Source organism: Littorina saxatilis, linkage group LG5, assembly GCF_037325665.1.
Source record: "Littorina saxatilis isolate snail1 linkage group LG5, US_GU_Lsax_2.0, whole genome shotgun sequence".
Lineage (NCBI taxonomy): Eukaryota > Metazoa > Mollusca > Gastropoda > Littorinimorpha > Littorinidae > Littorina > Littorina saxatilis.
In genome coordinates, this window is record NC_090249.1 from 13,287,890 (window position 1) to 13,304,333 (window position 16,444).

Consider the following 16,444-nt stretch of genomic DNA (forward strand, 5'->3'; position numbering starts at 1 on the left):
AAAGGAACGGGGTTGGTAATTGATGTATTAAGTATTCTAGGTAATTTTTGGTGACCGTAGTAGATGGCGACCGATACAAGGAACAAACAGTTATAGTTCTATTACAAGAAATGCGAGCCGCTATTGCCTCAAGGTTAGTGTCCAATTGTACCCGATTATAAAGAAAATCAGAACGGATACAAAGTGCATTGTAAATCCTTCTTTGTTAATTCGACATTTTGATTGGTCAATGCAATCACTCAGCGGTCAGGCAATCAGCGTGTCTCACCTCCAAATGGATCTGCCTCAATGTACACTTCCTGGCAAGCGTATCAATACAAGTCATGTGTTTCACGTGTCGCCATGGTCACGGTGTATGAATCTGTCAAAGCAAATCAAACTGAATCTAACATGGAGGAAGAAGCATATTTTGATATTTACTTGTCGTCTCTTGACGATTCTGGAGGTGAATTGGGTGATGATGAAAGCATTAAACAATGGATAGAAGAAGAGGAACAGCAAGTCCAAGGATCATGTGCAACAGTCCCGGCAACTGCCAGAAACGACCCATTGATCCCAAAAGATGCATCAGCAACGGCGGACATCCTACCCAACGACAACAGCCCAGCGCCAAGACAGCCACAACAAGCAGCCCACGTCCAGGCAACTGGAAGAAAGGATGCGCCAGCGACCGACCGCCCGCGGCATGAGCCCAACAACGACATCCAGGAGTCCGAGTCGTCAACTGCAAAGAAGCGAAGATTCCGGTTGTCTCTGGACGAGCAACACCGTGCAGAACTTTTGGACAACGTGGATTAAAAAAACACGAAGAAGAACACAAAGTTTGCAGTGGAAATGTTCAAAGGTAAAGTACTATTTCCTTTTCTTCTTTTACCAAAGTTTGGATTTACAGTCCACCACAAAATGAAATTGAAAGAGGTAAACGTTTTAATTCTAGATGCACATGGTATTGTTTTGAGTTGTTATTTGCGTCATCAAAGATGCCCAAACACTTCATGGTTTGTTCCTTATGATTACGTCAAAATCTTGATATGACGTCATCTCTCTCTCTCTCTCTCTCTCTCTCTCTCAGCAACATACACATACACACATTTACTTCCATATTTTAGCTTCAATTCCTAGTTGATAGATTAGAAAATAAGCAAGATATCTTTGTTTTTCTGTTTTTCGTAGAATGGCTACGAGAACGGAGAGAAGGGGACGACGCTTTCGAGGAGCTTCCGTCCAAGGAGCTGGACAGCCTTCTCCGGGAGTTCTATCCCGAAATGAGGAACAAAGCCGAAGGACGCTACTCAAAGAGTACGATGATTAATTGGCGTGAGAGCGGGTATTAACCGCCATCTCCGCAATCCGCCGCACGCTCAAAACATTTGTTTAATGTCCGATTCTTCTTTTGCTAATAGCAATCGTATGTTCGCTGCTGTTATGAAGAAGGCGAAGGAAGAGGGCTGTGACAAAAGTAAGCACACTCCGAACATCCGCGATTTGGATTTAGAAAAGATCAGAGCGATGGATGCGTTTGATTTGGACCATCAAAAGCAATTGCAGGAAAAAGTCTGGTTTGATATGCAACTGCATTTCGCTCGGCGGGGGAGGGAGAATAGCCGCACTTTGAAAGCCTCTAGCTCTTCCTTCGCCTTCAAACACGATGACACGGGTCTGGAGTTTGTCGAAATGGAGGATTCTGAATGCACCAAGAATCACCCCGGAAAAACAACAGACACAAACCAACACACAAAAGCACGGATGTATGCGAATGGATTACCAAACTGCCCTCTGATGTCGTTGCGTCTCTATCTAGAGAGACGCAACAAGACCAACGATGTCTTCTTTCAAAAGGCGAGATCTGGGAACAGATTCAAACCTTGCAATGAAACCGTTTGGTACACAACTGTACCACTCGGACACAACACAATCGGGAAGCTCATGCCAAACATCAGTGAGCGACTCCAACTGAGCATGCGGTACACAAACCATTGTGTGCGTGCCACTACTGTCACAGTCCTGTCAAACAATGGTGTAGAAGCACGAGAAATCATGCGCATCACAGGCCACAAGGCTGAATCGTCGTTGCGATCTTACCACACAGACAGCACGGACAAGCAAAAACGAACATACTCAGCATTGCTCCAAAACACCACAGTTACAAAGGACAGTGACAGTCGTGGCACGACCACCCAAGCAACACACGAATCACAATATCCTACCTTGCCTTTGTCCTCTCCCGAAGCATCTGCAGTCGCACACAGTCACTCCTTGTCATTCACAAACACCGATGTCCCAACGTTTAACATCACCAAGAGCGTGGTCAACATCCACTACCACTGCACACTGTTTTCGATTCACTTGTTCCATAGTTGATTTGTAAATCTCCAAGTTGTGTTTCAAATTATAAGAAACCTGTCATATTCAATCTGTACTTCTGTTCAATGTCTCCTTGTAAAGAATGGGCTGGCTGGTTTGTGTGAAAGATTTATTTTATCAAATTAGCAGACGACTGCAATAGTTTCTGCCAGCCGGTTGGTCATGCGCACGAACGATAGACAAATCAAGGGAAATGGAAGACAGCCAGTACGCCATTTGGTGACCGAGACATGAAAAGGATGTGACGTCATGTTATAATGAATGACGAATTGTTCTATCGAGAACGTCACTTTGTGATTCGGCCTTTGCAGACTTCTCAAAAGGAACAAGCCATGGAAAAGTCAGTCTGTAAAATATAGAAAAGCACATAATAACCTTAAAGCCATATGTACTCGATGACTATACACGCTAATTGCTTTACCAACAGCTGGAGACAGACTAAATTAAGTTCCCTGCAAAATATTGTGGTCTAGGACCCCTTAAATGTTGAGATATTTGAATTTTCATTTTGATCTGGATCGTCCTATTTATAGATTTGGCAACACATGTAACGTTGATGCAAGGGAGAGAACACCGCGGCTTTGTTGACATCCTCACTTTTTCAGAGGCTAGAACAAGCTGTAATGCATGTATTATGGTCCGCGCATGGTGACGTATCGTCATTATATGGTCTTATGGTGCGTTTGACATCGATTGTGGGCAAACTACACTTTGTAAACACGGGAGTGCGTTAGTATGCCTTTAAGCGAATTATAATGTGCTAAGCACATCGTAATTCCATGGGACTATACTTGCACCGAAGGCGATGGTAAGTACGTGACAAGTCATGAATAAAATTGATGAATTGAGGTGCCACTTCACATCCAAAAAGAAAGATCCTTTGAAGGGATAGATTTACAATTACAATATCGACCTGCTGCTTTCAACATGTCGGGGTGTGCCTAAATTGTCTCACCTGTGATTTGTAAATGGAATCCCTCATTCCTACGGGATTCCATTTACAAATCACAGGTGAGACAATTTAGGCACACACCTCCATGTTGAAAGCAATCGGTGAATATTGTATCATTACCTCGGCCCGAGGACCGTAATAAGCAAATATACCCAGGTAAGGACATAGTTTTGTTTGGGCCAATAAGTGTTTCCTGTAAACAGACTGCAATGGGGTTATGCTTCAAGAGGAGATGGAGTTCCTCTTGATTGGCATTAAAACCTCTGATGTTCCACTGTAATATGGAAGCCATATTCAAAGAGAATCAATTCTATTCCATTTCTAACCCTCCGCTCTCGACAGGCGGGGGGGCAGACTGGAAAAATGTCTTCCATATCCGATTCCTCCCTCTCGTCTGACAAGGTAGAGTGGCGGTTGGTCAATGGAAAGATGGAATATTCTCCCTTTTTCCCTCGGGAATTTGGGATGTTCCTGCCCTTGGAAGAGGACCTAGATTTTTCCTCCACAGATATCGACCGAACAGGCCGGAGTTGAGATGCCGGTTTGGTGTCCAAACGACCATTGGAGTTTGTCGCATTCTTCCACTTGTCCAGTTTGGATGAGGCAATGGTGGCACTTTTCACAGCCACCTGTGTGCTTGTAGTGGCTGTGTTCTCCACAGCCGCCCGTTTGTTTGAAACGTCGGACGAAGCCGCCTTCTCACTCATAATATTTACAGTGATCTGCTCTCGACAGACCCCAGTCGGAACTGTCGTCTGGGATCCAGCAATCTCAGCAGCCGCAGCCGCCCTCTCAACATCATCGACATCAACTGTTGCACCCACTCCAGACTGACTCAGCTTTTCGACAACAGCTTCTAGTCGATCAATCTTTTTGATCAGACGATCCAGTACTGAAGTGAACTTGTTTAGAAAGCCGTCAATGGACGGAGGGACAGTCTGTGCCACAGAAGGAGTACCAGCAACCCTGGAATATGATGATTCCGAGGGCTGCGCCATCTGTGACATGACTTTCTGTTTTGTTTCTCCAAAAGAGCACCTCTCTGTTGTGCGAACTTTTTGGATCGATTCCTCCAGCTTGAAACGAGGACAGTCTTTTGACGATGAGGAGTGGTCTCCCTTGCAGTTGTGACACTGTTTAGGACCTCTACACTCACCGTCATGCTTTTCTGCAGTACAATCTCTGCACATTTCCCTGCCCTTACAGTGTTTGCTACCGTGCCCAAAACGTTGGCATCGGAAGCATCTCAGGGGCGAGGGAACAAACATTGATACTGGAACAATTTCAAACAAAACAATGATCCTCTTTAATTGGTGGAATTGCCGTGCAAAAGGTGAGGAACAATGTGTTTGTCTCCACCTTCCTTCCCTCTCTGTCCGTTCTCGTAACACGGTGAACGTCGATGACGCCCTGCGACGCCAAGCCTTCTTTCAGCTCCGCACAACTCATTCCTTGGAAATGGTACGAACGTACCACACCCCGAGAGGTGTTCAAGGATGAGTGGCGGGTTACTGAGATTCTGAAACACATCGACCCAACATCCAGGTTAGAATCGTGTCTTGCCAAAAGCAAATCGGACACCTTCTTGGTGGGACAGTCCACCAAGAAGCTACCGTCTCTTTGTCTTTTCACTGTCTGAATATTAAACTGTGATATTCCCCGAAACAACTTCTCCAGTATAGTAAGTACCGTCTACCGTTTTACAAAGTTAATTTTGTTCTTTACTGTCATGATTTCGTTTCTACTGTACACGTCCACCGTGTGCCATTCCTTAATTCCTTAAAATCCCCCCCCCCCCCCCCGCACACGCACACAACACAAGAGGGTTTGAATTTTCTGTTATGTATTTTTTCTGGTAACTTTGTTTCCTTATCTCACTTTTGTCTTCACTGCAGTTATTTCAAGAATAATCAACTGTTGCTTGTCTGTAATAAAACCGTGTGTGGTCAGTCGGTTGAGGTTGAGCCCCTGAAAACTTGAGAGCATAGAGGTTAAGCGCGTTTATTTTCATATTCATTTTCCTTACGACGATAGTAGTTTGCTCAGTTTTCTTTCTTCTTCTTCATTTCTTGCCCTAAACCATTCTTTCTTGTGTTCTCCTCCCGCAGAGTTATGATGATGTCCGTTTTCGCTGTTAAGGAATTTGATCGTCATTCACTTTTTTCTGCGTTCTTTTCCTTTCCCTGCTCTCCAATCTTCTTTGTCTTTGTTGTGAAGTTATCACCTCTTAGCCTTTTTGCACTGGCGATATCTGAACAATGTTCTGGACGTCAATTATTAGGTCTTTTATTACCTTTCTTGTCTAAACAGCCAACAACCCCCCCCCCTCCATCACACACACACACTTTCTATGTTCTGCTCTGCACACTGTCAGGAACAAGATCTTTTTATATTCATCGCCTTTAGTGACCCATTACCACCAAGTGACCAGTTCTGGACAGATCAATTCTCCTCCAATCTGTGTGCACAAGTCATTTAGCGATCGATGGCGGAAGACTACAATATTTACCTCGCTCTCGTCCCTCATTTGCATAGGAACTGACGGTGGTAAACAGGCTAGCGGGGATAGTGGGTAAGGGGAGGCTTTTGTCTGGGGTTTGAGGTGGTAATGTGGATGACTTGACCTGACTTGGTGGGCGAGTAGAAAGCAAGATGGTGTTGGACCTGTCGGGGCCTGAGGTGATGGTGGATTGAGGGGTGTGGTGTCGGGATATAATCGACACTCCGCCGGAAGAGTCTTGTGTGAGGGTTTAAATTACTATGCCTAGAAAAAGAGTTAACCCTGGCAAGTACATTGAGGAACAGATTCAAGTTGTAGAATTCCGTAGAAAAAAACCCACTTAGAAAGTAGATTCAGCTATTCTTTAAAACAAAACTTATTATTAAAAAAAAGGGGGGGGGGGCACAGTTGCCCGCGGCTGCATAATCGTCATTGCTTTTTAAGCTTCTAGTGAAGAAAGAACTTATTGGCAACTACACGTATGTATAATATACGCAATAAGCCGGGTAGCTCAATTGGTAGAGAACTGGACTTGTGATCCTAGGGTCACGGGTTCGAATCCAGGCCGGGACGGACACGAAACAACTTTATGGGCAAACTCAGAGACGGTATTTATGTCCCACCCCCGTGACACCACAGTGGCACGTGAAAGACCCCAGTCATTCTGTCATAAGTGCAGGTGGCTGCATGATTACACCTAAACACGCACACACCTGATAGCGCAACTCTTGTTGCTGCTAGCATTCTACTGGGAGGAAGCGACCCGAATTTCCCAGCATTTGGATAATACGAAAAATGAAATTAAATATGAATAAGTGCAAAGTCCTGTTCGCTGTCAAAATGTGGGCAGATGCATTAAAGACTGTTCTACAGTCGAATATTAGATGTAGGTTCTGCGGTAGCGTTCTTGAAGTCGTAGGGGTTTGCGCATGTGTTTGTGCTATTGTGTGTCTTCCTGGGCTCTGCCAATGTGTGTGTGTTTCTTGAACATTTTCTCTGCGTCTTCTTTTTCACTTGCTATGTCTTTCCCTCTCTTGTCAGGTGCGACACTTGTGGGCGATTTTTTGTGTGCGGATTAGGAGGTGCGGATGGAGTGTGGTAGTAGTTTTCTGCTTTTCTGTGTGGCGTTGGGAACGATACCAGCGGACATAATTAGGCAGAACTTAATTATAACAAGAGGCGAAGCGTTCAAGGCTCCCGTAAGAAATCGACAAACAGTAACACAAACTCATTCACTCCGTCACACATACACACACACACAGTAAGCATAGGGGACACGGTGCAAGAGTGGGAAACACTAGATCTAGATCTGTCTCTGTAGCATACTTACGGGGACACGCCTGCCGAGATCGACACTGCGCTAGCGGCTTTCAACAGCGCTTCCTCACGCACACACTGGAAACACGCTGTGCAGATCAACCTGTAGGAAATCTCCTTTGATATCTTCTTCATTTATTTTTCTGGAGCTACGAAACCGAACAATGAGAAATCGTCTTCCCCGAATCGGCGAACAGCAGCTCGGTGAGTTTAACTGTATCGATACCACAATCCTTCACGCGATCTGACCTAACCTTGACCCCTGACCTGGTCTACATACCACACACGACACAAACCAGTCACCTGTTTTTACCCCCCCCCCCAAAAAAAAACCAAAAAAAACCCACCCATTTTCTTTGGATACACACTTTAACTGCATACGTGCCGACGAAATGTTGATCATTGCTTCAATACTTTGAAGCTGTTGCTTCGATAATTTTCGGTGTTTAGTCCAATGTTAAAGTTTCTACCACAGACATACACACGCACGCACGCATACGCACAGACAGACAAAGTTACGATCGCATAGGCTACACTTACGTGAGCCAAAAAAGCAAAAGAGCGTGATACAAGCTAAAGCCTAAAGCTGATGAAGGCAGTTTATCGAGCCTCGCTGGTTTAAGATGATAATAACTACCCCTCTCTCTCTCTCTCTCACACACACACGCGTAGTCAAAATGATTACAATATATTACTATAATGCATGAATGAAAATGCGAGTAAAGTGCTTGAAGCACTTGGAATCCGAAAAAGTCCTGTTGATACATGTAGTTTAATTGACAAGCATGGTTGTATTTACTTGATGTGAACACGAATGAGGATTTATAATGGGGCCAGCTTCCTAACAAAATAAATTGTTTTCTCTCTTTTTACGGTTGGCCCTCGTGTTGCCTTTACCTCCCTTTTTTGTGTTTTGGCCAGGGGAGATTACCCTTTGCCGCCTCTTGCCCGACAGTTCCAGCCCCTGCTGAAATCCATAATTGCCGGAGAGAGTTAGCTGCCCTTGTGGCCAGGAAAGGCTGCCCAATTCGCCTCTTGTCACCTTGCCCGTTACCACCGTTATTTGCAGGAGAGAGAGAGAGAGAGAGAGAGAGAGAGAGAGAGAGAGAGAGAGAGAGAGAGAGAGAGAGAGAGAGAGAGAGAGAGAGAGAGAGCACATTAAGTCTTCATTTGAGAGTCTTATCTTTTGGAATATCAACGAAAAGGTAAATTATGCATTTATGACCAAAAGCTTATACATAATTGACCAAGTCACGGACTTATTACTTTACAAATTTTTTTTATTATATGTTTTCGTCCAAAGCGAATAAGCCCAAGCAAAGAGGTTTTAAAGAACAAAGAATATTTTTTTTAACACGATTTCATCAGAAGTTAAAAGCCTGTCTTCGAAAACGGACATCAATGACGACGTGGACCTGTGGTTTGCAGATCGATTACACCATAGTTTTCTGCCAAACTGCCAGTGCCTTCATTGACTTTTTCGAAACCCTCGGGAGAAAAGAGGCCAATGAGTTCATTTAAGCCATCTTGTCTTTCAAAAACATTCTTTTTCACATCTTTCTTGGCCATTCACTAAATGATTTTGCGCTGAATCAAAAGCGATCAGACTTTCTCAGTCTCCGAAGTCTGTCTTTTCTTTCTTATTGTTTACTTCCCGACTTTCTTTGTGTTCCCTTTCTTGACGCTCGTTTTGTTCTACGCTCGTTCTTTCCTCTGTTGTTTTCTCCTACCCACTATCTTCTCCTTTAGTTTAGCGTACGTACTAATGCGTACCCTAAGCACCAGAACACTGAACGTCCATCAGGAACACGTCACAGTCAATGAGCAGCCAATAGCAATGACGCACGGCAGCCATCTTGGAGCCAAGAGAAAGAGACATCTCTGCTCGCAAACGACAGTACTTCTCCATCGATTACCTGCTCCCCCCTCCCCCTTCCTTGATAAAATCGACCTGTCCAGACAGGGAAGTTTTGCTCATGAACCGCAACACCTGACACTTTTTAAGGAGATGAAGTATGGTCGAAATGATTACGGAGGTGAGGAGGGAACATTAATGATCCGATGACAACTTTTATTTTTAACCATTTGAGTCCACACAAAAATCAGGTCTTGAAAGGGAGAAAGCTTGAAAAATGTATAGACCTCTTAAACAAAACGTTTCAATACAACGCTGTGGTGAATGCAATTCCAAAACAATGGAAAGATTGGATTGTAGACAACCCAGCACATATAGTTAATGTAGATATGATTGATGATGAATTGAATGGGTTTAAAAGCAAACCCAAGTTAATTAAGTTATACTTAAAGAAAAAACGGAATTACAGCATTGAAAAATCTTATGCAAGCGATTTTTGGAAAAAGAAAACTAGATTTTGTTTTTGTCGAACAAACGTATTTGTTGCCACGACAGGTGACAAAAGAAGTGTGCCTGCGTGTGTTGCAATGGAAAATTTGTCACAATTTATATCCCACCAATATTTTATTACATAAAATGAAAGTAAGTCAAACAAAAAACTGTAACGAGTGCCCACATATTTTGGATGTCATGGAACACTTTTTCTATGAGTGTCCCCGAATTAGAAGGTTTTGGACTTATATTGAACAAATGTTGAACAGTCTGACATGACAGGTCGGGCTTTCTTATTGTCTATTACAGATGTATTATTCGGAATTGAAAAATGTCAGGAATCAGCGTTAATTAACCATGTGTTATTGATATCAAAAATGTGCATTAGCAAAGTTAAGAAAACTAAATCGCATATTCCATTGGAAATTGTATTTGAACAAGAACTTGCGCTTCGAAAGGTTTATCCCCATTGTCCTTAGTAAGATTGTTGTTGAATTAAAAAGTAATTTAATGGAAATGTAACCTGTAATGTAAAAGAAAACAAAATTAAAATTTCATTGAAAAAAAAAAGACCAATGAAGGATATGCTCACCCCCCCCCCCCCCAAAAAAAACAACCCCAAAAAAGACGAAAGAGGCAAAAAAGATGCGTTGAAGAAGCCTTGCATGCAACTGAGGTAAAAAAAAAAAATAAATAAATAAAAAAAAAATAGGCGGACGTCTTAAGTAAGGTGTGTGTGTGTGTGGGTGTGGGTGTGTGTGTGTGTGGTTAATTAAAAAAGTGGTTTTATTGTACCTTTCTGTATTGTGAATGACCGTGTTAACCACCACAGATCCTTAAGGATTTGACATGGGTAAGAGCATTCTTCCTCTCGGATACATACCAAAACTCAACAGTCCGGCTGCTTTCGGTACAGAGTAGGATTTTAAAATAAATAAATTATCTTTTTTGTTGGTGCTAAATTAATTTTGCAAATTGGGGTCATCAGTTACTAAATAAGTATAGAAAGCAGCCATTATACGCGTTCAGGTGAAAGAAGTTCACATCCCGGATAAAAAAACAAAAACCTGAACGAATCTGCCATAGTTTATCAGCTGATCAACACGGGAAGGATGTTATGGAAGGCGAAAAGGGTCAAACGATCGAGCTAAACGATCGAGTAAAAGGATTCATACTAACTGCTCGTTCCAAAGTATCGTGCAAAAGGATCGATCCTTTTCGAAAAGAATGCATCCTTTTACTCGATCCTTTTGCTCGATCGTTTGACCCCTTTCGCCCTAGTCAAACGCGAAAAGGATGCACACTTTTTTTGGAAAGGATGCATACTTTCCGAAAAGGATCGATCCTTTTACAGGATACTTTTGAACGAGCAGTTTCATCGCGCTGTTTCGGAAAATCATGGAACGGATTAGATCAAAGAACGAAAATAGAAAGTAAAATCAGTAGATTACGTGTTCTGGTGCAGCGTGAAGAAGCCTGAAATATCAAGAGAAATAGACAACAAATTCTTGTATTTTTTTAGCGAGTACATTTAGGGGTGTGTAGTTGAAATTACTGTGTGAAAAGTATTTGGCGCGAAGCGTTCTTCTGCGCAAACATTCAACATGGACGCACGTACACGCGCTGAAGGTGCGGGCACGGAAGTCTTCTGTCGGGTCTTCGACGAAAAATAACGCATTCATTGTACGAGTTTGTTGGAGTCTGGATCTCACTCGGAGCAGGCTAACCTTCCCTTGCAAAAATCACATTAAACTGAGAGAAGAAACATACACTTCCTAGCTTGTCATTTGCATCTGATCGTTAGATCTGAATGCAACAACAGTATTACCATTGAAAGATGTGCACAGACTGAGATCGAGATCTAATTGAATGAGTAAGCATGCCATATCCACGCAACCCAAGAAATTCTCTCCCCTCCCCCCCCCCCCCCCCCTCTCTCTCTCTCGTTCTCTCTCCCAAGCGGGCTGCTTCAGTGCTAAAGCTTGGGGATTATCTATTGGAAAATTTGCTTGGTCGGTTACACTTTTTGTCGACACCGGATCCAGTAAAAGGATGCATACTTTCCAAAAAGGATCGATCCTTTTGCACGATACTTTTGCTCGTGTGTTTGACCCTTTCCGCGCGTAGGGCGGAAAGGGTCAAATACGGAAAGTATGCATCCTTTTACTCGATCCTTTTGCACGATCATTTGACCCTTTTCGCCTTCCATAGGATTAAAGGCAATGTCACAGGGGGTTCTGTGACGAATTTGGTAGCTCGAAACTGACCGAGACTATCCCACGATAGCACTGCCGGTGAGTGTTCCGAGACTGTCACCATTTTGACGATGACGATTGACTTTGACGATGCGATGACTGTTGCGGAAATTTACGCAAGTTAGTCAAGTCTACACAAATAACGGGTTATTCCGTCAAAAGCAGTCATGTGTTGTTTATGAAAACCGTCAGGCACCTATGGTTTATCTAATTATGTGATGCAGCAAGTGCCTATGAATTGTCGGAAAACCGAAGTATAATTACGTCAAAGTTTTGATATCAGTTGACGTCATTTTGATTGTCGTCAAGAAGTTGTCGTATTTCTTGAAGGAGTTTCCTTCAAAGCATATTCTTTTACTTTCGATGTGATCGTTAGTTTACGTTGTTCATTAGTATTGGGAACATAAGGAGTTAGATAATAAATGGGGTTATTATTAGGTACGAAATTCTTGATCGCTATTTTCGCGTCAAGGATCGCGAATAGACAAGAGTTACCATTGGTCTAGGTAGGCTAGCAACGCAAAGATGAGTTTCGGTTAGCGGGTAAGGAGTCTGCGCAGGGAGAGAAAAAGAATAACGCTCGAAAAGGGAAAAGCAACTGAAAATTGGAGAGAAGGAGCGAAATCATGAAAGAACCGCAACGGCACCGTTCTATGCCTAGAATAAAAACCATCGCCAAGGGCGAACGGAGATGGCAAAGACTTCCACAGCGGAGACACCCTGTCTTTGACGGGACGACCAGAGAGATGGCAGCAAGCGACAGCAGTAGCCGGTAGCCGTTATTTGGTGGAATCTTTTCTCGGTAAATATGTGTTTTTTGATCCAAGTTGATTTCCCCAAGGTTACCAAGTTATTTTTTATAAGCACTGCATTGGTCACGGTATCACAAGTTTGATCGAATACCAAGATTTTATGTGATCACTGTAGATCAAACGTAATACATTGTATGAAGGTTGAGCAGCATGAGGAATGAATGTGGATAATTAATTGTTTGTAAGTGCTATAACGAATGATATAGTCGGATCTCCGTTTGAATAACAAGATGTGTTTTTATCTCACAGGTCTCAGGGGAAACGGTTTGTATAATGATAGAATAATTCCCAGTTCTGAGACTTGTTATTATTTCGACAGATATGTTGGTGTTTCGAGTTACGAGTTTTCCAGTTCGAGATCCGAGGGACGAGTTTTCTACGATCAACCCTCTAACTTCGTCCGATGTCTTCATGATCATCGACGATGAACTTTATGTAACCGTTCGACAATAACCAGCCTAGACCACACGACGTTCCGACCGTCTACATCATCACTTCGTATTTTCAAGATGAGTGACTTTTAGATCCAGGATATAAGAACGATACAAAAATGAAGAATAATCCGGCGACCTTGGAACAAGCAAATACATAAAAAGTTGAATCTATAAATTTACAAATACGTCTTGTGTGTTTTGTGCACGAATCTGCAATAGTGGTGTGGTAGAATTTTTTTTAGAAACAAAATTCATTCTTGTTCTGATTCATAACGTAAAAGGTGAGGTCTTCGTACCCTCCAAGTACGTAACAGGCAAGGATCCGCAACAATGACGTAATACGATTACGTAATATACACACATGGCGCTAGGATTCTTTCTTTATTTGGTGTTTAACGTCGTTTTCAACCATTCAAGGTTATATCGCGACGGGGCGCTAGGATATTGTGAGTTATTTCAAATATGCTGACTGTTAGCAAATGATAACAGACATGTAGAGAACAAATATATCAAGTATGAGCCTTTTAGGCGAATGCTGATATCGTTTGTAGACATGTCTGATATAATTTGCTAACAGTCAGCATATTTTTGTTTGTTTGTTTGCTTAACGCCCAGCCGACCACGAAGGGCCATATCAGGGCGGTGCTGCTTTGACATAACGTGCGCCACACACAAGACAGAAGTCGCAGCACAGACTTCATGTCTCACCCGGTCACCTTATTCTGACACCGGACCAACCAGTCCTAGCACTAACCCCATAATGCCAGACGCCAGGCGGAGCAGCCACTAGATTGCCAATTTTAAAGTCTTAGGTATGACCCGGCCGGGGTTCGAACCCACGACCTCCCAATCACGGGGCGGACGCCTTACCACTAGGCCAACCGTGCCGGTAGTCAGCATATTAGAAATAACGGTTTCATTACCGTAATTCGACCAAAAGAAATTTTGAAGCGACCCCGCGAATTAGACAGAACAGCCGCAATGGGAACTTGAGCGCTCCTACCTGATTATGCCTGTCAGTCAAAGAATTATCAGTGACCTGGGTCAGCCAATCAGAGTAACACACCTGACGTATCATTGGATATTCACAGGTCAAATGCGTTTGACACACAACAATCTCACAAGATAAACCATGTTGAACATGCGTTTCGGTTGCTTCGCTTTTTCTTGTTGAACAGAGAGCGACAGATTTAGAACCGACTCCAGACGGATGGGAAATGACGTAAAGATACATTTGACATAAAGGGAGTGACGTAATTTCACTTGATTTTTCCGAACTTAAATAATTTAGATTTCAAGTGAGCGGGTCGGCATTGCACACTCAGATGATGGGCGGTGCCTTGCTGTTCCGTGAAGCACCCACCGACAAAACTCGCTTTTCGGTATTTTTTGGATAAAGAGAGTACGTATTATCTGACAGCATTTGAAGTGTCATTCTTAGAATAAATCACGCTGATATTTTTGATTACATTTTTTACTTTGTCTTGTTAATTTATAGCTTGATAAACAAAAAGGGTCCCTGCCTGAACGTTATAACATTTAGAGGGTCACCTAGAATCCATCATGATTGGTCAAAAAGCCATATGGGGCACTGGATTGGTAATACAAAAAGAACAATCGATAAAGGCAGAACTATGTTGTTTTTAGTTCTAATTGTTGGAAACTAGTTCTTATACAGATACATATTTTGTATTCTATGAGGGAGTGATTAAGTCCTTACAAAAATATCAGAGAAAAGTACAAATTGATTCGTTGAATGGTTTTCAGATTTGGGATTATAAACCCTGGCAGATTATTTGTAGAGGCAAACAGGCAATTGAAGAAGTCTTTTTGAAATCAAAATTTGATGATAACCCTGCAGGCATGAACAGATGGAATATCTATTTTTACAACCTGAACTGGAAACAGATTTTTGATAAGTGTTTTAAAACAACTAAAGACACACAGTTAAGATGGTTCCACACCAGATTGCTTCATCGCATTCTTGATGTTGCTAGCCGGTTCTTTTTTCAACAGATTCTTGGCAGTTCTCTTTGTGCCTTTTGTAAAATTGAAAATGAAACAATTTCCCATATATTTTGGTACTGCCCGCTTAGTCGGAAATTTTGGACTGATTTGGAAGATTTGTTAAACAGAAGTGGTATTTACCGCGCAAATGTTCTTTTTACAGAAGAATTTATTTTGTTTGGGTGTATGAACAATGTTAAGGTAGATGTGGTTTTGGATTTTATCATTTTGTTTGCAAAGTTTTATATTGATAAGAGTAAGTTACAAGAGACAAGGCCAGTGTTAGAAATATTTTTAAGAAATTTGAAATACAGATTTGAAATAGAAAAATATTCCAGTTTCAATTCTGGTAACATTACCAAATTTGTAGAATTATGGTCCCCATATGAAGAGTTGGTTAGGTAGTAGGCTACGCTATGTTGTGCAGAGATGTGATGATTTGTGTATATATATATTTTTTTTTTTGATTTTTGTTTGTTTGTTTGTTTGTTTGTTTGTTTGACGGTATGATTAACTGACTGTATTATTATTAAGCAGGTAATACGTCCATAATGTCAAGTATTGTAATCTGCATGTTATGTTAAGCTCCGGCCTTACTTGTAGGCGAACGGTATGTTATATGCCCGTCTGTCTGTTATGTCCTAATGTTGTATATATATGTCTTGTACACTTGCCATTTACATATGTATTATAAATGTTGAAGGATGAATGATTATACATTGTAGACGGATGCATGTTATTGATTAAAAGTCCCACAATGATGTGCTTGGCAAAAGAAAAGAAAAAAAGAAAAAAAAAGATAAATATTAGAATTTACCAGTCAGTCAATAATTTTTGATCGTACAGCAATAACGAAAGAGTCTCATGGACACACGAGATTTAGTATCATAGCAACTCGACGAATCTCGTTCGGAAAGACAGAACCTGATGCCATGCACAGCTTGGGTCCGTTATTTTGCGGATAACGTATTGTGAGGAGGAACTCAGGTACGTCAAAATTATAAGATGATCACCTTTATTCTAAATCACCTTTGGACAAAGGTGAAAAACTTAATTGTTTTCGTGTTGTTCGTGATGTTTGTGATAAAGTTCCACAGATAGTTTAGAGTTTCGAATAACGGTTTGTTTGTTTGTTTGTTTGTTTGTTTGCTTAACGACCAGCCAACCACGAAGGGCCATATCAGGGCGGTGCTGCTTTGACATATAACGTGCGCCACACACAAGACAGAAGTCGCAGCACAGGCTTCATGTCTCACCCAGTCACCTTATTCTGACACCGGACCAACCAGTCCTAGCACTAACCCCATAATGACAGACGCCAGGCGGAGCAGCCACTAGATTGCCAATTTTAAAGTCTTAGGTATGACCCGGCCGGGGTTCGAACCCACGACCTCCGTTCACGGGGCGGACGCCTTACCACTAGGCCAACCGTGCCGGTCGAATAACGGTAAACTGA

At 42.2% G+C, this 16,444-nt stretch overlaps 1 pseudogene; it reads left to right on the top strand.

Annotated features, from left to right (window-relative positions):
* Window positions 1-390: 390 nt before the first annotated feature.
* Window positions 391-2,654, top strand: LOC138966047 (uncharacterized; annotated as a pseudogene).
* Window positions 2,655-16,444: the final 13,790 nt, after the last annotated feature.